This window comes from Phasianus colchicus, chromosome 3, assembly GCF_987193195.1.
Source record: "Phasianus colchicus chromosome 3, bPhaCol1.hap1.1, whole genome shotgun sequence".
Lineage (NCBI taxonomy): Eukaryota > Metazoa > Chordata > Aves > Galliformes > Phasianidae > Phasianus > Phasianus colchicus.
The window spans coordinates 18,106,500-18,132,805 of NC_143438.1; the positions used below are offsets into that span (position 1 = coordinate 18,106,500).

A 26,306-nucleotide genomic window follows, 5' to 3' on the forward strand; every position below is an offset into this window, starting at 1 on the left:
GGTGCTCTCAAGGACCACTCCTGCCAGTCTGTAGGGATGCCTGGGATTCCTCCGGCCCAAGTGCAAAACTCTGCACTTTGCTGTGTTGAACCTCATCAGGTTCACCCGGGCCCACCTTTCTAGCCTCTCGAGGTCCCTCTGAATGGCATCCCATCCTTCAACCATGTCAACCACACCACTCTGCTTGGTGTTGTCAGCAAACTTGCTGAGGGTGCACTCGATTCCGTCATCGATGTCATTGATAAAGATGTTAAAGAGCACCGGTCCCAAGACAGACCCCTGGGGGACACCGCTCGTTACCAGCCTCCACCTGGACATAGAGCCATTGATGACCACCCTCTGTCTGCGGCCTTTCAACCAGTTTCTTATCCATCGAGTGGTCCACCCATCAAATCCACATCCCTCCAGTTTGGAGAGAAGGATGTGGTGGGGGACCATGTCAAAGGCCTTGCTCAAGTCCAGGTAAATGACATTGGTCGCCTTTCCCTTGTAACACCAAAGCATTGTTCTTTCATCTAGATCACTTTTAACTTCTATTTTTGTTACGATAAAATGAAGTTTAAGTTTTTTGTGCATTTAATAACTCACATACATTAGAACTCTGAGAAAGACAAATAACAACACTAGGTATCATATATGTCAAATTTAAGGTGGACAAGGAAAGGTTGTTTTCTGGCAGGATATTTAAGTAAACTATATTATATACTTATTGTTTCCGTATCTGATCTGCTTTTGAAATATCTTCACAGTGATTCTATTGTCATGTTTCTCACACTTTGTATTTTGCTGAAGACAATTTGCATGCTGTGATATAAAATGCCTGCCTATGATATTTTCTTCCATTTCTAATAATTTTCTGTTCTATCATGCTGTATATCAGGCTTGCCCTTTCCTTGTATGTTTATTCTGTCTGTATTAAATTTCTCAGGACTCTTTCCCCCTTGGGCCTTGATCTGCATTTTTTTCTTTAGACTACACTATCTGGGACTTCCTATGTGCAACGGCATTTAATTGACACTTTGGAGCTAAAGCAAAGTGTATGTGTTCTTGCCAGTATATCTTCCTCACATCTAATAAGTAAACTGAATATATTTGTTAGTATTTGTACATTTTACACCTTGTCAGACTGTATCAGAGGCAGCTGAGAAGAAGCCATACTGTTATCTGCGCTCTACAAATGCAAATATGGCTCAAAAATAGTTTAGGAAACTGAAGAGCAAAAGAATCTGGTTGTCCAACTTTTATTCTCCAGCATTTCTTTAGAAGCAGCCTTCTCTAGATACCAAAGCAAGATTGTCCAATGGCATTCAAATGCAAAATACTTAAATCAAACACCTTACCCCCATACACTGCTCTTTGATGGTCACTGTGTAGTAAACAGAAAGAGGCAGTAAATTGCCAATCACTCTTCAAACTGGATCATAAACTGGATCATAGCATATATGTGGGAAAGGGGGCAGGGTTACAACAGAGGACAATGATGACCAGTTTTCTCTAAGTGCTAGCTTGTTTCTGTTAACTTGCACAAGCTTCTCCTTATTGCTTCTTTCAGATTAGATTTAGCTCCAGATTCAGAAAGAAGAACAAAACTGTATTTGCAGTTCAGTCAGAAAAGATGAGAGTTCCAAAAACAGTTTGTTAATCCAAAAGCAGTTACTTAACTTGGTTCACCTGAACAGCTACCATTACAGTTGAAGTACGTCTGCACTGAGTAGGGCCTCAGACACTAAGTTAAGACAATGACAACTACAATTAAAACAACTACATTTGGGAGTTAATCTGGAGCAGAATCCTATCCTTAATAGCAGAGTACAAGACTTCGGTGAAAGTAACTTGCCTAATTGCATGCAGGAACACGAGAGGATTAGAACAAAGTACTGGATCATCAAATCCCCTAACAGGTATGTAGGCAAGACTGATATGTAAACATCTCTTTTTCACATGCTCTTTTTTCAACAGTAATAAACATTTCTCAGCACCTCATTATAAATTTTAGATTCATTTTCAACATACCAAAGTTGGGATCCAGATCTTAAGTTCAACAGAATTCTCTTAATAAGAGTTGTCATTCTTCATTCCTAGAAGAAATAAAGCTTTATTTAATAATTAATAGGGGAAAAGACTTCTGAGAAATATAGCCAGTGAATTATCTGAAATACAGACAAAAAAAATATTTTGTTTGAAATAGCTTGTGAGGCCCTAACATTGACAGAACACAGAGAAAAAACAAACAAAAGATACCCGAAGTCAAATAAGTTTGCCTACAACTCATGACAGTTTTGCAATAGAAATACGGAGTCAGAGTGTCTTACTAGTCCTCGTATTTGAAGAAAGATCAGAGACAGAATGGTTTGCTCAAAGTAACTTGTGAAAGTGGTTGTACAGATATAAACAGAACAAAATCTATAAACATTATTACATATGTATAAATATAATATTAAAATAATCTATTTCTCTTCAAATAAGAATTGGTCTGCCATTCAGAAATATTACTATTTTTCTTCTTCACTTCCAGACTGCTGTAAATCTTCAAAGATTACCCCAGACTATGAAATTATTTCTCCTTTGATTTGTCCTCTCTCTCAAGAAAGGTCTTGAAAAATATGTCACACAGTTCACAGCTTATAGAAACTTGCAGCAAGGAGCAGCAAAGGACTGCTGAGAAGGTGAAAGCTTTATGAAAAATTGTTTGTAAAAGCTAGCAGTACTTTTTTGTCCTCTGTAAAGTACACAAATTAATAACAATGCAATGGACAGGTCTACAAAAAATACACCTGAAAGCAATTAAAATACATCTAAGAAATGACTTCCACTACCATTAATGTTGTCATAATGTAGACTTTCATAAGCTTCTATGAGAATTTAATCCTACAAATCATCAGTAGGCGGTACATTTATTCCACGTTTTATGTATATGCATCAAATTTTATTTACTGATCACACTGTCATCATATATGGTATGATTGTTCAATAGCAGTGAAAGTTTTTTTTTTTTTCTAGTTTTCTATATTATTAAAAAACAAAATAAAATTCATAAAGGAGAAGGCTAATTCTTGAGATTTTGAATATTTAGGCATACTGATCAGGAACTCCATTACATGGAAGACAAATAAAATGTCACTGTCTAAAATACCTTTGCTTTAAAGTCTAGTTAAAGCAGCTAGTAATTGAGACAGGTCTTAATACTCATAAGTCTTAAGACTCATAAGATACGAGTCTGTACCAAGTTGTCTTTTCTTGAAAAGTAAAATAGTCTTTTGGTCATTGCCTTCTTCATCTAGAGGACATAAAGGTTCTTCAGCTATTGTGACTAATATTGTTGATGTCTGTTACTCTTTTTCACTTTTGAGACTAAGTCTGTCTTGGTTGCGTTTTCGCACAGACTTACTTTATGTATTTTTCCAGAAGCACATTATTCTGTGCTCTTTTTAACTCAGTGTCAGGTTTTCCAATCGGCTCAGAAAAGTACTGAGTCCTCACTTTCTTCAATTTAAAGTCAGGTTAGATGGTCTAATGAACAGTTCACCTAATTTATCAGCTAATGTAGTCCTACTTACAATGAGTAAATGTGGTTAGAGCAGTGACATCAAAAATTTTAAATTCATTAGATTTTGTGGTTCTGGCAAAAATGAATTTTATCCCTCTGGAACCACAGATGTTAAGCATTGGCTAAAAAGCCATGGAACATCTAGCGTATTGTTTTTCTTAGGGTGATAAATCTCAAAATCTTTTCCCTCAAGGATACTTTTTTTTTTTTTTTTTAAATAAACACATTATAGAAAGAAAGTCCTACTTTTCAATTCAGGTTCAGATGGAATATCATAAGCTCTGTGAGATCTATTGGATTTACTTTACTTTGGTGGAGAAGCAAGATATTTTAGGATTAGGTTTTGTTTGTTTTTAAATATACTAAGGCAAAGAATCTTTCCTTTGTTATTCATAGGTCTTCCCTGAAAAAGAGTATTTAGCAGAGATCGACAGTTGCACAATTTTTAAAATAATGTCATTTTTGATAAATCTCTAAGATAGTATAAATCTTTAAGATCATATAAATTATCCAAATAGTTCTCTTTCTATATTTGAAATCTTAGTCAAAGAGAAAAAGTAAGCTGCCCAGAATTTTGCCTTGTTTTACAAAGATTTTATTTTTTATATTGAATTTGATTATCTCAGAACTTTCTACAGTTTGAAAGGGTCTGAAACCCTTTTCAATTTATCTGAAGGGTCTGAAAAATACAAAGATCATTAATATAATATGCTAGCTATTGTCATACACAGAAAAGAAAAATTGATGCAAATATGTAGTTTGCCTTTGAAACAGCAGCCTCTTCCTGCTATAACCACCACACAGCAAGCTAAGTGCTGGTGGGAGTGCACTAACTCATGCAGTAACTGCAGCAGACCAGAGTGAAGAGCCCTGAACAGGCCATCTTGGCCCAGACATGGGGTTACTAGAAGTCACTACTGGTATTGTCATCGATTTTTTTCCTGAATCAGAACTTGCTGCATTTGTCTACCTTTATTTTGATTGTAATTTCTAAAAAGTATTGATGAACTCTGAAAGTAATGCCTCCTATTTATTTTCATGGATACGAAGAGCACAGTAACACTTTCTGAAAGAATGTAGCTAAGAATTTACTCTTTTTCAACAGTCACCTCTATTAGCTATGCATTTTTGCCAGCAACCAACAGGAGCCTGCATGTCATACTTGTAAAAATCTGTATTGCCCTCTATAATACAGCTTGCCTTTCAGCTTGCTGTCAGCACTGCTGAAGTGCACCACCCACCACCTCACAGTGATCATATCCACTGTTTAGTCTGCACAAATGTTTCACAAGCGTCAGTGGGTGCCATTTTTCCATATGGAATAATTCAGTGACACACTTTTGCTTCATCCGCACTTCTGTGTCAGATGTCTATCTGTCAGACTGTCCCTCTACTGCCATCTGTCACAGACCAATTAAATGTATTGGAATATCAGTGGGAAGGTTCAACCTCTACTGCCATACCACCCACATCTGTCTCTGATGTTGTGGGACAACATCATAAAGGAGGTATTAATTTCAGAGTAGCCCTCATACCTCTTCCACTTGGCAGAATACCACCAAGGACAATCTATCGAGGAATCCATAAATGCCTAAGTGCAACTGCTTGGCTCTTCCAAAATCTTAACATAGATAATGAAAACACTCAAACTTCTAGTCATCTTTCTGTTTCTCAAGCTAAATTTAGTTTGCCTAAGTGGATGTAACACTTAAATTACATCAGAAGCTCAATATGCTTATTTGCAGAGATTAAGAACTGGAAGAAATAATGACGCAGGCTTTCCCTTTTATTATTTCTTTTACTTGCTATATTTACTCAGATCTAGGATTAATTTGGGGCTATGAAAAGTGCATATTAATCTAAGATGCAAGCAATATAAAATCTATTTTCCTTTGTCATTGATAAAACAAGTGCAGCATGACAAGAAATAGTAAAGCAAAGCAATTTCTTTTTTTCTTTTTTTCTTTTTTTATTAAACTGTAGCTTAATTTAAGCCAGGAAAGACTCATTTAACTTAATATGGGAAAGCAACTTCCGAGAAGATACAATTTCAGTACAGCTTAGGTTTTAAATAAAGCCTTTAAAGATGGATTTGGAGGATTAAGCCATGAGCTTAGTGAAGATACATTCTTGGGAGGCATCTTTTCGGGGAATGATTGCAGCTTTACCTATCTCTAAATGCTTTATCAGCATGTCAGAAAGAGATAAATATTATCTGTCCGTATATATACATAGGCCTACTACCAGGACTAAGAAAAAAAAGCTGAGATACAAAAATTACACTTTCAGATAAAAGTATATACTGAAACAGTATCACTGCAAGATCTCAGTTTTCATTTCACTGTTGTTTCTGAACTGCACTTGATATTATATAATTACATAAAGACAGAATAATTCAGTTAGGAAGAGACCTCTGGAGGTCTCCTACCCAGCTTCCTGCTCAGAGCTGTGAGGTCAGACTGGGCTACTCAGGGCTTCATCCAGTCTGTCCAGATACTCACAACTTACTTCTTCCCCTACGATGGCCATGAGTCAAAAATATAAGTCTGAAGTAAAAGCCTTTCATTTTTTTCAGTCCATAACCCATATTTTAATTTAAACCACTTAGAGTCAAAATGATTATTTCATTGAGATAAAGGGTCACTTTTGTAGTTCTTACTCTTGCATGACCTAAATACAATAACCTTGATTTACAATGCCATAAGCCGATATTTAGGCAGACAGCGTTCATTCATTAAATACTCATTTGAAATTCCTCTGTAATAAGCAATTAGCTTGCCAAAGTCTTATACAATGTCACATATTCAGGTCACTGACATACAAAATTTCCTTGTAGCCCAGAAAACAATTGTATGACACTGTGCAAAGAAGTTTCTCAAAAGACTGGCCTTTGCAAAAATATGAAGCTTAGCCCCTACAAGCCATACCAAGAACATGTAATGCTACCTTTGCAAAGGGTTTTTATTAATGCCTTGTGACAGAATAGAAGGTAGTACTGAACTGCAAGCACTGAAGCAGAAAATCAAGAAAAACACAAAGATCATTCAATTCCTACACCTTTGAATACTTTCACCCACCTTTTGCGAACTGAGTTTTTCATATATGCACATCAGCACAATCCTATCTTCATCACACATCATCTGCAACAGCACAACTTGGGATGAACAATGCTACAATGCAATAGAAAGCACAGCAATGACAGCAAGATAACTTTGCCTCCACTGCCACCCCTTAAACAAGGTCTGGGAAGGGGTGCATCCTGGCTCCACCCCTTCCAGTCTCCCAGCTGCACTACTTGCACCCATGCTCCCCTGAGTTGGTTTTGCCCTCCCACCAGGTGCTCAATCACTCATTCAAGCCCTGACTTAGCATTTCCACTACAAATGCATTCCAATTAACAGTGTAATCCTGGAAACACTGTGATGAAATGAGCGCTCTACTGAGGTCAGACCAGCATGGAATTTCAAGCCACACCTGAAAATAACCTGAAGTCAAACAGGAGTGATGATCTGGTTTACTGCACATGAGACAGAAACTAACAGCTTTCCAGGCATACAGTGGGAACTACCATGCTTAGTCTTGAGCAAATCTCACTACAGAGAGAAAGAAAAAAAAAAATCAGATTTCAGGAAGGGAATAGCCCTTCCCAATCTGGGTTTGCTTATCTATTTCATTGTATTTCAAAGTATTTATGTGGCTTTCAGTGGAGTTGTAGAATTTGCACCAGCACGTGATTTTGCATTGCGTGTGAGTGATGCATTTACCTTTCCCATTTTCATAAACACTGAGTTGTTTGGGAATCCTCAAAGGAGTCCTACAATTGGAAAATCTGAGAGACAGATTTTTATGTAAACTGTTCTGGTTAATAAAAAAAAAAAAGGAAGGTTTTTCTGTAGACAAAAATCAAAACAGAAGAGCATACCCACATAAACTGCTACAGAAATCAAGGGTCTAATGCCCAGAGCTTCGCCTAGAACAGGAAGCTTTCCTTGGCCGAAGTTGCACTGTCAATCACCTAATTTCCATCACAATAAAAATAAATCTGTTGCCTTTGACCTCTTAGATGTTGCAACTCAGAGCTACAGGAATTGCCTGATCATTCCAGTCCAGAAGCTGATGTGTTCCACCCCAGGGATGCTCCTGCCACAGCCCTCTCTTTTCTTGCTCCGCCCTTGTGTGTCCCCACATCCAGAGGCACCTCAACACTCATCTGCGTTGCCAGTCCTTTTTGTGTGAAAGTCTCCTGGTCCCAAAGAGGCAAAACAAATCTCAATCTTGCTATTTTTTTCCACAACCTGAAAGTAACAACATAATACTGCTTTTCTTTAGTCTGTGCAACTACATAATGTGTAACTCTCCGTCGGCGCTTCAACAGCGCCTAAAGAAGTAGGCTATAAATAATTTACTCATAAATACAGCCACAATCAGATCTGTTATATGAGATTTTGTCTTTTCTTGCCCACAATACCATCTTCTATCTTACTCAGGAAAAGTAGTATTTTTACATTTCTGTCATTTTCTCAAAAAGAGACAGGCAAGAAACCATGTAACATCTGTTGGTTTTTCTTGTCATTGTTTTCTTTTCTGTTAAGACATATATAACTATCCTATCAAAGTGATGAGAAAAAGTTACACACAAATTCATAAGCTTCTAAAAACCCAGGAAATGGCTGACAGTTTCAGAGCTATATACAGGATTAAAGGTAATGGAAAACTGGAAAATCACCTTTAGCTACTTTTCTGCTCTTCACAGACTTTCCAAGATTGGAAATTATTTGGGATTAGAATTTGGAGTAAATTTAACATAAAACAGGTACTTGTACTTCTGAATTATTCTTTTTGTCGGTGCGTCTGTGATCAGAGCACCTCCTTGCTTTACAGTTCACCATGCTCAGCAATAGGTACCGGGGTAAAATTCCACAGTTATACACACCATAATTCTCAAAGCTCAATAATTTATCAGCAAATTTCACTGTTCCTCTACTTTTGTTCAAAAGCTACAGATAAAAAATATAAATAATTTTTTATTACATACAGTTTACAACTAAAAATATAGAAGTATGAAAGTAAAAAATATTTAAAATATATAGGCAAACGACAGAGTACACTCTTCAGAATCACAGAATTGTAGGGGTTAGAAGGGACCACCAGAGATCATCGAGTCCAACCCCCAATGGGGTTGATCTCTTGTCTTGAAACAGGCAATAATAGAAAGTGCAAAAGATCACTGTGCCAATTCTTAAGTATGTGATAAGGGTCTTTTGTTGCAATAAGGAAATGTATGTAATAGGCTGATCAACACTCAGCAGACCAGTCAGAGTAATAAAACCATGTGTTTAATAAGGATAATGGACAATACTACTAACTAATTATTAATAAGGTTGACTCCTGAACTGTAGGTAAGTAAGAAAATGTCTTGCGTTTTCACTCTTTCCCACAAGTAAAAAAAGAAAAACTCAGGTTCCACCATCACACTGATAAATTAAGGTTATTACTATGACCAGTGGGCCCCAGTTCTGATCCTAAAGTCACAAAATGTACATCAAAGTTAGTGCACAGCAGACAGTTACTCAGAGGAAACTGGGAAGGGTCAGAACTATCAGGAATTTTCTAATATTCCTCAGTTTAAAAGCAAACCTTCACAAACATGCAGGTAGGGAGATTACCAATATTCATTTCAGACTTCTAAAATTTTCTAAGCTTAGAAAGATGACCATTACATTTATAAATATCCAATTAAAAAAAAAAAATTGGAACGTAATTACATGAATGCTTAAAGTAACTGAGTAATAATTAAAAAAAAAACTACCTCAGAGTTTCAATGTTTTAAGTTACATTTAGCAAACATACATTAAAAGAAAAATTCCTGACAAGACAGTCACTGGCTTTCATACTTGTGTATACGTGCTGTTACATCTTTGTACAGTTTCATCAAAGCTCTCTGGTTGTAAAGAGTGTTCTGTTTCTATCCACATTTTTTTAAAGAGAACAGTGCTTACGTATGACATGTTTCTTTGACAGCACACATATTTGTGAACTTGGTAAAAAAATACCATCAGATAAAAGTATGCCCTAAATATCTGATAGGCACTGTATGAGACATTTCATTAATCTAATGACAGCACGTAGCAATTAGTTTCAAAACTACAAAACAGACTGCATAATGAAGGTAGTTTTGATGGGGAAAAGTCACTTCATGTTAAAAAAAGAAAACTAGAGTAGATGTTTTTGGGTGACACAGCAAACCTTCTTTAGGTTGGCTAGTAAGATTGTTAGGAGAGAGCAGTGAAAGTTTGAACTGTGATCCAAAAGAAATACCTAAGAGCTGCTGTGTATCATCTATTAAATTGTTACTGAATTGAAAATTACAAGAGGTTGAGTACTCTCATTTTATGCACCATTCACTTGCTTCTAGGCACTTAGAATTCTTAGCTACCCATGAATAAATGTCAAGAGCAGTAAAATAATACTACACCATTTTCAAGTGAATAAATTTGTCTTTTGTGAGTCTGGGACTCCACTTCCCTCTAGAAAGATCCTTCTCACCCCTCCCATCCTGGAGAACTGTACTCTATGGCATTCAGTCTAACAGAGTGATTTTGTTTTCTCTCTTTGAACAAGTTAACTGTGGCAGCGTACTAAGCTCTAGTGAAACTTGGCTCTTGACTCTAAACTATCTTATATTGGCCTATACATGTATTGCTTATGTATTTTCAGAATGTTCTACAACTTCTGTAAGACTTCACTTTTAATTAAAATTGGCTCTGATAAATATTTATGATGAAGACAATTTTTATTAACAAATATATTTGGATTCCACACAATCTTAGTGTAACAAAGAAACTAATTTCATAAATGCTCTATTATACAGGAAAACTGAGACTGACAATAAACAAAGCAAATGTAATTCCATACTGTCTCAAAAAGCAAAGCGTCTGCTTTGTCTGCAAGTGTCTGCTCAATTATTCAGGAGCAATATGTAATCTTTATCTTCTTTGTCACATAGGTGGTGCTCTAGTTGGTGCTCTTTTTTAAAAAGACCTTAATTAAATAAAAATCAAGAAATCTTCAAACTTGAACCTCTGATCAACTACTTTAACAATTTATACCTTGGAATCCCTCTTCCCATATATATTTTTTTAATGATCAGTATTTTTTGGTCGAAGAATGAAAATTGAATATAGTTTTATTTCTGGAAAAAGTTTCAGAGAAAGAAACCTTTTTAAAATTCAAGTGAACTGTCATCAATAATTTTCTTGAATATCAAGATCAAGGGCATTCTATGAAATCATGTATTCTGTGCAATTGATGGGAAGTTTTAGATAACCCAGATCTGATACATGTAACAATAATAAACTCAATGAATAATAGCTAACTGGCAGATATATTTTGGGATTCAGTACATTGCCATCTTGTTTAAACTTGATATTTCCTGTTTTTACAAAATGCTTTGATGTAGAAAGCCTCTTTTTTTCTTATTATCAATGCTATACAATCAAAGAAAATGAAGTATCTAAAAAGTATGCTGTCTGGATGATCGAAATATTAAGTTAACATTCCTCTTCTATTAAATCATCTTGAGTTTTGTTTTAAAATTCATGGTTTATTTGAAGAAAATTGTCAGCATCCTATTCACATCAGATTAAAAAGGACACTAATTTGCTGTTCAGATTCAGTGCAACACCTTTAATATAACATTCAGCAAGAACACAAGCTAATAAATATTAAATGAATAAATTATTCTTATTTGTGGTACATCTCCTCAGAACAAATAGCAACAAATAATAAGGGGAAGGACCTCAACAGTAATTTCATCACAGAAAGTATCTAAAAATTTGAATGTTTTATGTCAACGTTTCCAGCTTTTGAACCTCTGAATTTCACAATAGCTGTGTTACATCTACAAAGAAACCAACATTAAAAAAACGAAACAATTTGCAAGTTTAAATTTTTGCTTCCACTTTTTTCTCCTCCAACTGAATGTCAGTTAAGACTGTGGGTACAAAATAAACTATAAGTGAAAATTTAAGCAGTTAAGTCTTCAACTGTCTTAAATGAAGGACAAAAAGTAGAGTGCTATTTATTCATTTTTGCATACTGTAATTTTAAATTTTGATGTGGAAGTCACTCATTCTTTGTCTCATAGATGCTGTGCAAATACCTTTTGTTGTGTACAAGGATAATGAACAATATTCCCAGCACAGGACTATAAAACAGTCATAAAGCCACTAAAAAACAAACAAACAAAAAACCAGTGAGGCTTAACAATGTTAATTAGCTCAGGTGAAGCATGAGTAAGACCTTCTAAGTACTCCCCTGTAGGACATGCAGGCAGTCCTCAGTAGGTTGGCAAAAGGGCACCTTCTCCCACTCTCTGCAACAGCTCCATGGCACTGTTTAGTCAACATCTTCCACAACCTCTTTTTTATGTTTCTACTTTTATGTTTGTTTCTATATCAGTGTTTTCTTCCTATTTTGAAACCTGGAGCTGAAATGTATATTCATCTCAAGTAACTAATTTCAGCATGCAGTTTGCCTGTTTTCCTGCATGGTTCATGTCTACTAAAAGTTTAGCTTGTCTGAGCCAAATGAAGCTGGGCCATACAATACCTTGACTCAGAATCATGAAGTGCCCAGCTTTGGGAACTGAAAAACTGATACTGACACAAACATGATAACACTAACATCTGCACCACCACCTTTGGACAGTGCTGTATTATCTTAGAGCTGCAATAGGCCTTAAGGACAAAGAAACAACATCTGCTGCAAGGACTACACAACAGGTTGAAGAACAATGCAAGTACTTGTGGCCAAGTATCTACTTACACTTTACAAAACCCAGATGATATTGCATAAGAGCGCATTTGAATTAAAAAAAAAAACAGTTTCAAATATTCTCACACACAAAAAAAAAATGCTGAGATGTATGGAATATGGGAAGTTCTGTATGCTTTAAAATAATATGATGAAAGGCATATCTATCATATGCTTCACATCAATATGCAACTCATTAACTGCTAATCTATGAACCCACACTTTTTCCTCCATGACTGCAATGAGGATATTTTATTGTCCTTTCTCTTTTCTGCTAGAAAAAAAAATACAGAAATACTAAAGGGAAGCAAAATGTACCTATTCACACATTTAAACTCTAAATGCTAAAAATGTTTTGATGTTTCACTCTAAATGCTTGCTAAGTTCAACAAAATTTTGCCAGAGAAAAATCACCTCAAAGTTGTTATTTTCCCATGAGGTTTCTAAAAACAGGCAGCCAGAGAATACAGAAGCCATGAGAAAGTTTTCCTGCACATTCCTCCTCCCTCATTATTTCATCAGTACTCCACATGCCTTTTCTTTCCTACTTCTCGCAGTCTACCACCCCAGGTAATTTAAATAATCTTATAAAGGCACACTTAATACAAGATCATGATGAAAGTAATGCAAAGGCAATCCATCCTGCTCCCCCACAGAGCAGGAGATAAATGTTGTGTTTATGTCTAGATCTGCAAGCAATATATTACTTAAGAAAAGAAATCTCTTAGGAGAGGGCTATACTTCAAGATATAATTAATCTTGCCAGCAGGGCCATCTCCTTCTCATTCTGCCTTGGGTGAAAGACTGACTGGACTCCTATGGAACTTCTCCTTTAATTGAAATAGAACAAAACCTCTTGTTCTATTATTATCACTGTAGAAATTTTACTATGAGCTCAGTATGCAGTATCATTTCAGTCTATTACAATCTCTTCCACTAAAAAATGTCCAGTTTCTTACTAACCAGGCTAATATTCTGATTGAAAGAGATAATGAGAAAGTAAATAACTTTTGCATTCAATATATATATATATTTTATATTTGTGAATTTTGCCTAACCAAACCAAAAGTTCAAAGCTCTTATGAAGTGAAATGTAATACTGCCCATTTTTGGTAGTAGAGGACCTGATTTCTTTTCTTAGCCAAACGCAAGAGGTATTTATTCTATAGTAAAAATTTTGCTGAACAGTATTTCTTTTTCCTTATTTCCTCATGGTGAAACTAAGTAGACATCTCATAATACTGACTACGTATTTTCAACATCTGCAGATGTTATCATTGCTTTCACTGGAATGTAGTATACAGAAGTATCCTAAGTATATAGATTATCACTTTAAAATCTTTATGATGATTTGTACTTCTGTATAGTTTGAACCACATAAATATATACACCCACCGTTTTAGAACCAAGTCTAGATTGGTTATCAAGAGATACAAGAGGAAATACTCTGCAATTCACTAGTGAAAACCACCAAAGATCAGATGAGAAGAAATATTCATGAGGGAATTTTACTCGCTTGGATTACAGCAACTGTGATCTCCTGGCATCTAAGTGTTGTACAGAGCATGAGACTTAGCCTCAGGCAACTGAATTCCATGGATCTTTCCGTGGAACCAGGCCAACATAATTGAGAATTCTCACTGATCCCACACAGTATATCTCCACTGAATTTTGATTTTCAATTTCAGCTAACCATGTACAAAGTAATGGACCCAAGGGAAAAATATAAATTCACGTATTTCAGGCAAGACTGGCCTTTAACTGTCAAGAGCTGGGAGGAAATTTTGTCTGCAAATGTTACGTCTTAATTGCATCCTGCTGGATTCCTTGAGCTTTGCTATGAAGTGCCAGTCAGCACAAATTTGTAGTCTGATTCAAAAGAGCACTGCCTGCACCTATGTCTGAGTCGTTTTACATTCTGGTCTCAAAAACTGGCACCGGAATTTCCGTTGCCTAAGCTTCAAGTGTAAGAAATAAGAAAGATTTGTGATATTTGTAATCATTACAAAACAGTGTAAAGCAAACCATTTTCTAAATGAGCTCCAGAAGTCAGAACTTTCTTGTTATAATTTCTATTATACAATCTTCTCACTGCAAAGCAGCTAAATATACTGGAGGGGAGGGGGGCAGAAAAAAAAAAAAAAAAGAAAGAAACACATTTACCTGTATAGCTAACTATTTAAGGAGGATGTTAAACAGTATCTCAAATTAAAAAGTTCTGATTCCAGGATTCTCACCTTCCAACAAGATTAAGTTGTTAACCATTACAGATCTGTACACTATTGTTATTATACAGACTTAAGAAGTTTATTTAACATTATTTATGTTAACTTTATGGATTTTTGTTGCTTGTAAATATTCATAGATCAAAGACAATAAGGACTTGTGCTGTTGTGGTGATTGCTGTTTCCTAGTAGCAATTAAGGGCTCAACTCTACTAGAACCTTTCCCTCCTGTTCCTTATTGTTGTTTTCTCCTGTATGTGCTGGACTTCTGGACTTAATGGTTGGTGCTGTCATTACCTGTTCTTTAAATTCTTATTCTGTATTCCTGTGAGCACATAAGCTTATAGACATATATTATGTAGATTGGAGCTGAAATCAAATTGAACATCAATTCAGATAAAGACTAAGCAACCTAAACTACTGCCGAATTACTCAACTGATGTCTTTTTATTTTTAAATCTCTTTGCCTTGCTACTTGGAAGAAACAAATTGTTTTACAAACAGACAATGAGACAAGTATGTTGTGTGCAGTGTCTACTTGCCTGATAAGCTGACTATGAAAATGCCTCAGAAAAAGCAACATTCTGAATCATTGTTTTCTTTCTCCTGTGTGACTGCTAAAAACGATCAGGAGGATGAAGGGATAGAAAGGAACACTGTAAAATACAAAAACAGATCCAAAGCTTCTCACTTAGTTTTATCTTATTCCACAAAGAAGCACAACTGGCCACTTCTAATTCAGGTGGTATTTCAACTTTGATGATGTCAACACAATCGATTCTATCATTATTCTGCTCAGTGTGTCCAGTTTTAGGTAAGCAAAATATATATAAACAAGTCTCTCTGCTTAGAACTATCAAGGCTGCTTTTCCAGTGAGATATAATTTCCCAAGAGCTGCCTACTTCTCTCCAATGACATAGACACTCTCCTGATATCCTGTCATTCAAAACACCACTAGAGCACGGTGGGGACAGAGAAACATTTCTACTTAAGCAAGAAAATTCGATGCTCCATCTACATCTCCATCCCATGAACAACAGACAGTTATTATATTTCTTAGCATTCAACACCAGACAGTACTGCTTTTCTAAAGTATAATTCAAAAGAGGTCTTTTAATATTCTTTTTAGCGTATAGCTAAATAAAGAATATTTTAAAGAGATATTAAGTGTGTTGCTCCAGAAGCATGCCTCCTGCTTACTTCTATAGAAACTACAGCAGATACAAAGAGCATGACAACACTTCTTGATAGAGCAAATTCTCAGCTATGAAGTACTGTTTTTTTTTTTAACATAATCACCACTATTAGCCATGCATTTTGACCAGCAATGAAAAGAATACTGCATGTTGCACTCAAAAATTTGCACAGCTGTCCAGGACATGGTTTATCTTTCATGTCACTGTCTCCACTGCTAAAATGCACCATCCACTGTCTCATTCTTTGGTCTCCATAAGCCTTCAGCAAGCACTTACGAACATCAACATCACTTTTTCCACATAGAGGAATACAATGACACTGTCCCTCTGCTGCCATCTGTCACACAGTGACAAAATGTAACAATTTCAGCAGGAAGGTTTAACCTCTACTGCCATATGACCAATATCCCCCCCCCCCCCCCGATGTCGTGGGCCAAATTAGGAGGAATTACTTTCAGAGCAGCCCTTGTTTACACATGGGAATCACTGAAGACATAAGTAGGTATCAGTAAGATTTCAAAAGTATCTCAGAGATCAACAGTGTTGCAGAGAACACAAGAGACAGCTGTCTTTCATTATTGATAATACAGACTTTAAAACAATTTGAAAGCAAAATAAAAATCTGAAAGAAGCTTTTTTTAAATATTTTATTTTTTCTTTTTCTTTCTCTCTTCACATGCAATGATTTGTGGAACTAATTGCCACAAGGTGTTATGAGACCAGATGGTGGTCTTTGGTTCTGAGGTAATCTGCATCTTAGGAAGTCTGTAAACTGATGAATGGTGCAACCTGAGAGGTTTTATCTGAGAAACCATCAGCTCAATGCTTGCCATACATTCAGTTTTTCTAAAAAGATGCAGGGTGCTGATGAAGGCTGACTTCTGCTCTGATCCAAAATGGTAATAAAGTTTGGTCAGTTACGATGCTATAAAAAGCCAACCTCTTGGAAATACTTCTTTAACTTTTAGCCTCTGTAATACAGAAATGGATTGTGAAAAGATAGCAAAGATGCCAGAGAATCTACAGCATTGCTTTTGAACACGATTTCTGTGGGGGTTTTTTGTGCTAATTGTTGTGTCTCCTGAACTACTAGTTCATTAATTTTCTGTCCAGTTAGAATAACAAAGAATATGTTACTGCAAACTATTTTTTGTTATCATAATTATCTTAAGAAATTATTATATTAATGTTCTCTCCATGTATTAGTAATATGTTGATCACTAAAATTTATTAGTATCTTTGCAACAGAAGTATATTTATTCCAAATTTATTTTTTTTGTTGAGAAGCCTAAACTTATGCTTCAAACAGTACTATTTAGAACGACAAGAGTAATAGTTTATTCACAAAAATCAGTGTAATTCCAGTGAGCTCTAGAAGATTGAGCACTAGTCCCGTGCATGTGTTTCCACATGAAAAAAATATCAAGCCATTAAAAATATACTCTGTTTCAAGGTCTAAAAAGGAAATAAAACTGTTGAGTTGAACCCAATTTTGAACTGCTTTCACATTAGCCAGACAGTGGCAGAAAAAGGTCATTATTGATTGCAGATATTAAGAAAGATATCTGTAAAATGAATGGATATACTAAGTATGTCCATGTTGTCATTATATCAGTCACACATTAAGTCCAAATTTATATTAAGAAATAAAATAAAATCAATGAGCAATTAACTTTCAGGTACCAAATAGCACAACCTTAAGCTCCAACAGCAACTTGCATGGGAGTTGCATCAATCTGTTCCATTATTCACAACTGTCACATCATTAAAAGCAGAGCTTCCCCTCAGCCCCTGGAAAGGGCATGGTGAGGAGGGAGGAGCAGCAGAGAGGGTCTCTCAGGGACTGACTCAATCCCCATTCCCCCGTAGGTGGGTGGCCGGCAGCCAGTCAAGGTTAAGGCACATGGAAAAAACAGGTGAGCCTGTAAATTCTACCTGTGGCAATTACGCACATAATCCACAGCCTGCAATGGTCAGTAATTGAAAACTATAGTCTACATAAGAAAAAAAAAAATGGTATGTGATACTTTGTAAAGGTATTACAATTAAAACTGGGAAGGTGCGTATCATCAGAGTATGCCTCTTTCCTCACACACTGCTCTGCATCGGGAGGAAAGATTAAAAACCTGCCCCAAACAGTTTCTGTGTGTGGGGAGCTGCTGTACTGCAAAAATAATCTGGCATCTTCAAACTGTCTTTCTTCCCCAGTGCCTGTTCTGAGACTAGGTAGCTCTGCCAGGAGACCATCTTCTAGATTTCATGCAGTCTGTTGGTATTTTTCCTCTTGACAGTTGCATTAGTGCTTCACAGTTTCTATAATGAAAGGTGAACAAGGTCTGTTCTGAGTTTTCTAAGGCTAAGGTTATGTGAAGTATCAGAGACAATTCTACAGGATATAAATATACAACTCTCACTGACCCTCTCAGCCATTTTCAGTTTTGGCCCCCTCTCCAGATATTCAGGACGTGCTAAGGAAAGCTGTGGTCTCTCTTGCTTATATCAGTTTCAACTCACAGTCATTCTCAGCAGCAACTTCCCAGAGTCATAATACTAAAGAACTTATATTTCTTTTCAGTCTTTTTTTTTTTTTCCCCAGTATTTCTGGATGGAATATAGGTTCCTGGTACAACACGATACGTGATCTATTTCAAAGGCTTCATCAAGTTCTATACAAGGCCAGAAAATGATGTCTGTGAAAGGATAATTGGATAACCATATAGAAGAGCTTCAACTCCCTTCAAATGCTTAGCTTAATAGTTTTCTTAAGGGCACTCATGTTTTCATGGGCTCCAGTAAAGGTTAACAGGACTGCTGCAGAAACTTTTAGCTTGTTTACCCTTCTCTTGTTATGAAGTCAGCCCAGAGAGAGGAAGTTCTGAAGCACAGTCCCAGATGTCTTTTTTTTTTTTCCCTTTTTCAAAAACAACAGCCTTCTAAAAAAATGCATATTTTTTATTGTCTACAGTCTTTGTGCTTTTTAATAGCTTTGTTTATAAAATAAAATTTATACTTCAACACTTGCTAATTAACTTGTTATGTTTCTACTGAAAGTGAGTAAAATCGTGTTTTAAGTTATTTCATCAACAACTTGATGCCATAACTTTACTTTGCCCTCTATTTATTTTCCTGAAACAAGGCACATCCAGCTTTTTCCACCAAATATTGGATACACATTCATCACTGGCTCTCTATCATCTTCTCCTGTTCAGTGATACTGTGAAACAGCACGGCTGGTGTTTCACTACAATAGCAGTCAATTTGATCACTATTTCAACAGAACTGAATAGTTGACATTCTTCTTTACAGCCCTTACTCTTACTTCCCCACAAAGTCACAGATTGGGCACATGCTAGTTTAGCCACCTGGTGTACTTCATAACACAATGTGGGTACTTCCAGCTCTGCCCACTGTTGAACACCACAGAGGAGAATCACAGCAGCTTTATCCCTTTATGGCAAAGGGAGTTTATTCCCTAGTCTGTTCTCTTGATATTCATTGCTTTCTGGTCATGATTCCAACACCAACTGTCTACAAGCTGAATATCATTAAGAACTAATACCACAGCACTATTTCAAACGATGCGGTCAAGTAAGTGTTCTGCCAGTTTAGAGTCATACTGTACTAATAGGAAGATAGAAAGAAAGTCACACCATGATGAGTAGTTGAACTTTGATGCCTTTAGGACCAAGTTTAAGTAGTTACACTATTTGCACTATGTACAGACCACTGCAAACTATGCAATATTTGGATGGATGGTCACATGAAAATAAGCAAAGCAATATGTTTTTTCAAGTTGTTTCTGGAGCAGTAATAAATACAGAAGAGTAGAATGCATTGCAAAATAGACTAAACTGTACATAGTAACACTCTAATTTCACTGACACTTAAGAAGGACAGTGAAGTCTGAGTGGCTTCTGAATGTCCCTAGAACTTTGACACAGAATTATGTCCATTGAATTACAGCCTCTAATCTTTCTTTTTGATGTATACAATGCAATTTCTTTTAATAACACAGGGAAAATGAAGTAGCGATGACACCAATTTTTAAACTTCTCTGTTGGAGAGTTGATTTGCAGCGAAGTTCTGTGTCTTTTTCTTTTTTTTTTCCTTTTTTTTTTTTTTTTTTTTTTACTTGATTGGAAACAGAAGTACTAAGATACTAAAAGATTGACTCCTGCTCTTACCCTGACATCAAAGCAGTTCCAAAGAATGCTTATCAACTTTATGCATATAAATATATAAAAACTCAACTCTGATTGAGAACTAAAGAAAAGATATTTAGCAAAAAGTTTAAGCTCCCTCTTCTGCGTCGTGTCATGACATTTTTGTAGTTACTTGTAATCATTCTTTTCAATGAATTGTGAGGAGATTTATTACTCTTGAAATAATTTGCACACTCAAATAAATATTTCTAGTAAGTTAAAACTATCCTTTAAATGCATCTTTCCATTCAAAATCATTTTCTAATTACTAATGGATGCATAAATCAATATTGAGAGATAGTTGGCATGAAACAATGACAGAAAGGTATTCCTTGTTAAATCCTTCAGAAGAGATTGTGGAAGTAGAATACAAATATAAATGTTTTGATATAAGGCTCAAGATGGAAATTTCAAGCATGTCAGTTAGCTACAATAAATGGTTTAATCCAGCACTCAAGACTATTATCTAACAGACAGTTAGCATCATCCTCTCATTTTCCATACATGCAAAAAAGGAAGCTTACAGTAAGTGAAAGATCAGCCATCTCTTACTTAAGCTAAGTTATGTTCATAAAGTTATAAAAACTAGTTTTAAATTTAAGATCAATGGTGACCTATCTATTATTTTTCCTCATGTGATGTATGAGTGCTTGCTAAGCATCGCAGATGAATATGAAAACTGAGGTAGGAGCCTACTCCTAATAGCTGAAAGGCACTAAGACTGATTTTAAGGGGAATTTCTGCTGTATGCATGAATGTATGAGCACTTGCTATCTATCTTGTCAGGTTTTGTTAACATAACCAGCTGTTTCTTATGGTTTTGTTTTAATCAAAACAGAGGAGATAATCTTAACCTACTGTCATTCTCTTTCTCAGACATTAGCTTTCACATCGTGAGTTTCGCTGGACCACTAATGGTAAGGAAATTACTCTTCCAACCCATTTCAATACAATGGTAGCTGGCACCTGCCTCAGGTAGGTGAGACTGTGCTGCAGAAAGTGCTCTGTTCTAACCATAGCTTAAAGTAGAACACAGCAGAAAATTGCTCAGAAATCATCTGCCCTCAGCTACCACAAGGTAAGAAAGAGCAGAGCTCTGTTCAGGCAGTCCATGTTTATTTCGAGAAAGACCAAATAAAGTGTTGAAAACTCTTCTATAGGAAACTTTTAACCAGCCTGCTTTTCCAGAAGATCTTAGTTATCTATGGTACTCAAGAAAGTAATTTGGGAAACAGATCTAGGAAGACTTTCAGACATACACAGATGCTGTGAGCATTTCTACACCTTTTGACATTTGAGCCACCACCCTGTCTGCTTTCACAGGTACAGTGTGGGCCATCTCACAGCTGGAAAGGAAAAGAACTAAGTGTATTCAGCAACTTCTAGTACCTTTCCTGCTCACTGCCATCCCTATTTCCCTTCTGAATTTACCCCCATTCTCCTACTTATTTTCTAGCTTTTTCAAGACACAAGAATGCAATGACAGATGCAACAAATGGACAAAAAGAGGTCAAAGGCTGATGGTAATAAAGAAAATTACGCAAAAATGTTCACTTGATTATTTATGCTGAAAAGAAATTTAAAGAATGACATCTGGAAACTGTTGTTCCAACATGGTCAAAAAAGTATTTTTATGTTATTAAAATTCTCTTGTGGATTTTTAGTTTTGAGCATTTGAAGTGATATTAAAATGATATTTTAAAGAGAAAGCAAGTAGTCTTTAAGCTTTTGTACTACTTTATTAGTGTGAAAATAGATAAGAAAGAAAAATACATTTAATTAAATATTTTCTTACATATGCTTAAAAGGCTACTCTTTAATTTTTGGATTTTCAGCTCACAGCCATATAAATGACCCAAGGTTTAACCACTGACACCAACAGGCTCTGAGTTGTTCTAGTATCAGTAAGTACATAGGTGTCTTCATAGCTCAGTGCATACACAATTAATCTTCAGACAAAAATAAGATTTGGGGTATAGACATTCCCGTGACAGCATATTCAACAGAAGTAGCTTTCCTACTCCCCTGGTATTTTTTACCTTGAATGTGTTTTAGAGATCAATCCCACCCTCTATCCTGTTAACTTAAAGCTGAGACAGGAATAAAGTTCTTTTTAGACTGTAAGCTTTCCAGATCTGCAGTTAACTCTTTATTTGCCTTATTCTGAATTCTAATTCTTTCAAAATGAATAGTCAGAATTGTGCACAGAATTACAGGTGATATTTTACTAAACATTTTTACTAGTATTTCTCTCTCTTGAGAGATCAGCTCTGTGCATTAGGAGTTCACATAATTCTGCAACAAAGTAGTGTATGAAATTCTCTCTTCAGTAATTTCCACCAGTGAGCATATAGTTTAATGGAGGAGGTTTCTGTAATTAGATTGATGTATAGTCTTGCATCTCACGTTATTAGCTTTAAACCCCATTTTCATGAATCTAGTTTTCAGAAAGTGAGCATTCTTGAATATTATTCCAATATTTGAAGAATATTATTAAGCTTGTTCATAACGCATTTGTGTCATATCACCTCTGAAAACATTTACTACTTATGTATCAACAATCCCATCATTAACTTCAGACTGACACTGAGGTTAATGACAATGCTGTTCTCCTGTTAGTCAATGTTTTCACAATCTCTGTATTTGTTTTCTCTTACCTAAGACTACTAATTTACCATGCAATACCATACCAAGGGCTTTTGAGAAAACAGGAGAGGTAGCCATTTATTTTGTATAGAACACTCATTTAACAGTTAAAAAAAAGTAACAAACACAAATAATCACCATCAACAACAAAGAATTAAGAAATAGTTTGGCATCATCTACTCTTCTACTAAATCTAATTTCAACTATTTTTCGCTATACGTTTGTTTAGGAATATTGCTTACTTCTTGTCCCTCCTCTTATCACATTTACATTTGTACATCACATTACATGTACATTTACATCTGGAAACACAGAACACTGTTTGTTGCCATCATACTTATGCAATTTTGTATCACTCAGTTTTATTTAGAACTTGAAGATAATACAAAGTTCTGCTACAACTTCAGGTTGGCAAACAGATAAAAGTGATGCAAGAATGCAAGAATTAGCCCAGTATGACCCTTGATAACTATAAAAATATTGCTTAATCAAGCAGGGAGATAGCTGCTAGAACTCAAGCGACTGAGATATTTCTGGATAACAGAAGATATAATCTATTGTGAGAGTAGTTCACTAAAATGTCAGGTTTAAGAAAAATTCCTCCAAAATGTCAGGCTGAAGTATAATCTAAGTGTCTAGAATTTCACAAATAAATCTTGACCATCTTTAAAGTCTAGTTGGTTTGTTATGCTCATCACCCTGTGTTGCATCGTGCCAATTGTAAAGAACAGCAAAACAGTTAATGTACTTAGAAGAGCCTTAAAGAATGAAAAAAGAAAAAGAAAATAGCCCACACAACGACTGTCCAGAAAAGAAAAAACCTCACAACCAAGCAGTCTAATTCCTATTCTTACTTTTAACAAATCCTGGTATTTGAATGAATAGCTTTTGGAGATCTGTCTTCAATATCTGTGCTAGAGGTTGTTTTCTGTGGTTAGTAAGTGAAAATTAAGTCCTTTCAGAAAGGAAAGTAACTTTGACTTCAAAGCCAGGAATAAATAACAGGTGCAATGATGGCTACTGAGAATGCTGGATATGTCTGCACCGTGTTGCAATGAAATTTTTGGATAAATATGATCCTAAAAACAAAAAAAAAAAAAGCCATAAAATCATTTGCACATTCACAATAATGAATTCTACAGTAGCTGTCAAAAGATGCAGAATAACAGTCAGAGGCTGATTTAAGACAGGATTCCATATTAACAGACAAATAGGAGTTTTGGAAAAGCTATATAACGGTTGTTAAAATCTGTTTTCAGTTATGTCACAAGATGCAACTCATTAGGATATATCCTAATCCTGCCCAGAGAGGCTGTGGATGTTCCATCCCTGGACGTTTTTAAGAGGCCCTAAGCAGCCCAGTCTAGTACCAGATCTGGAGGTTGGTGGCCCTGCCTGTGGCAGGGGGGTTGAAACATGATGATCCTTAGGTCCCTTCCAACCCAAGCCATTCTATGATTCTATAATCCTTTTTTTCAAATGGCTTTTCATAGAATTCCACAACAGGCTGCTGATTAAGCCTTGAACAATTTAAATTCAGGGCACAGTGTGACAATAAATATAGTTCTAACAGAAAGACAGAAAAAAAGCAAGCATTTCTGCGAATTTCAGAAAGGTTGTTTTACTCCAGGAGTTAAGGAGATCCTTCACTGACTTTTTACAACTAGTACTACATACAGCCTTAACATTTAAAGTTGCTCATGAAACAAAATGAGAATGGCAAACACAAGAGTCACCAAGAAAGAAAGCTGGATGAGAATTAGTATTGCTCTAACAGAGTGGGAAAAAAAATATATATATATACATATATATATATATATATATATATTAGGGTAGTTAGACATTAGTATTTCTAGAGATATGAATGATGATTGAATATGCAGCTAGGGAGAAGGGTTAAGGTATGTCACTAGAAATGGTAATTGGTAATCTCCCTGAATCTTTCATATATAGGAGAAAAACTGAATAGAACGAAAAATGCTCAGTGTCCGCTACATACTGAGTAGTTTCAGATGCTATTCTAAAGATAGAAAACTGATGACAACACTACAGTAGGTCTACCATGGTTTATCAAGTCCAAGACTTCCTTCTGACAGAATCTGATATCAGCTGTCTCTTAGAAAGATGCAAAAAAGTCACCACAGTCTTCCCTCAAATAACTATTTAAATCAGCCTCTCCTTTCTCTGCCTTTTCTCAGTTGGCTTCTCCTGTCTAGAGAGAAAGAGAGAGGTTCTGGACTGTCCAAAGCCAGTGCAGTTCAGTTGTTGTTAATGTCATGCCATGAGTTGTGTGCATTTTTCATCTGAGGTCATTTCAATGTTTCTTAAAGAATTCTAGCCTTTTGAGTTGCCCAGTGCTTTGTGCAGTGACTTTATCAAATTTCTCCTGTGGTTCAGGAAAATATAATGTGTGATTCAGAAAGCAACACTTCTGAATTTACTTTAAAATTGAGATATTTTAAGGTTGATTACATGTTTTCATACTATAAGAACTCAGGGACATAAATGACTTCCCTCCTCTTATCCTTTTATAAACATATATAAATATTTCCTTTCTAAATATCACCTCCACTATCCAGCGTAGGAAGGCAGAAATTCAGCAAGAGCTGCACTTCAGGAAAAGGCAGATGTCAGGCTGAAATAATTTTCATGAGTGGACTCCATTCAAAACTCTTTTTTTTTTTAGCCATACCCTGGGGATTTTCTCAATTACATAAATGCCATATGTTTTAAATCTCTCTTTAATTGAATGTGTCTTCACTTTTCCAGGTATTTTCTTTATTTGTTGCTGTTCTTCTGCTGTCAATGTATAAAACTAAAAACAACGTTTCAGGGAAGAAGATTGATGTGTTTTGCAGCATTTTTCAATATTTTTACCTGTGCCAGTTAACATTTTGTTTACTTTTCTAATCTATCAACACAGAAAGAAAACTTTAAAAGAATAAGTTACAGAGAGCACTGCTTTTATTTATGAAGTACAGAAGGGAGTGGTTAAGAGCACATTTAATGGAACCCTATAAAATTGTAGTTTTAGGATAAATAATACAATTTGAGTTACCATTCATTTTAACTCCAATCAGGCAAAAGAATCTTAAGAGAAATATAAGAGGGAAAATATTCCAAGAAAACTGTTCTGGGTCTCACTGGAATTGATTTAATAGAAATTTTAAATTTGTGACTAAAACTGTTAATAAAACACCTGTATTTTGACTAATGTTGAGCAGTACTTTCACAGCTTTAAGGATTTCTTTTTTCCAGTCCACTCCTCACTGCAAGTAGGCTGTAGATGGTAAGAGTCCAGGAAGGTATGCAACCTGGACAACAAACCCAGACTGACTAAAGGGCTATTCTGTGACATCTAAAATCATGCTTTAAAAAAAAAAAAAATTAAGGGGGAAGTCTGAAGTCTGGCTGAGCATTGATCTACTGGTCAGACATGATAAGTGATTGTCTTTACAAAATCTGTTTTGCTTTAGTTTTCCTACTTTTTCCTTATCAAACTGTATTTAACTTGACCTGTGAGTTTTCTTGCTATTGCTCTTCCTATTGTCTTTCGTTTCCCACAGTGGGGGGACAGTAAACAGTCCTTGTACGGTACTTAGCTTCTGCCTGGGGGTCAACCCAGCACAAGAGAAAAAAAACTTATATGCATGGAGTACTAATTACAGAATCTCT

The 26,306-nt window shown here is 35.7% G+C and overlaps 1 long non-coding RNA gene across 2 annotated transcripts in view; it reads right to left on the bottom strand.

Moving 5' to 3' along the window:
• The window catches only part of LOC149918441 (uncharacterized), a 35,575-nt gene that overhangs the window by 5,744 nt on the left and 3,525 nt on the right, over nt 1-26,306 (bottom strand). Inside the window, exons 1-2 of one of the 2 annotated variants that reach the window (XR_016465456.1) lie at nt 6,625-6,677; nt 2,014-2,078 (exon numbers count right to left, since the gene is read on the bottom strand). This is a non-coding gene — a long non-coding RNA (uncharacterized LOC149918441). Of the gene's footprint in view, nt 1-2,013; nt 2,079-6,624; nt 6,678-26,306 lie in introns of those variants that run through there. The other variant, XR_016465455.1, reaches the window with a different exon arrangement.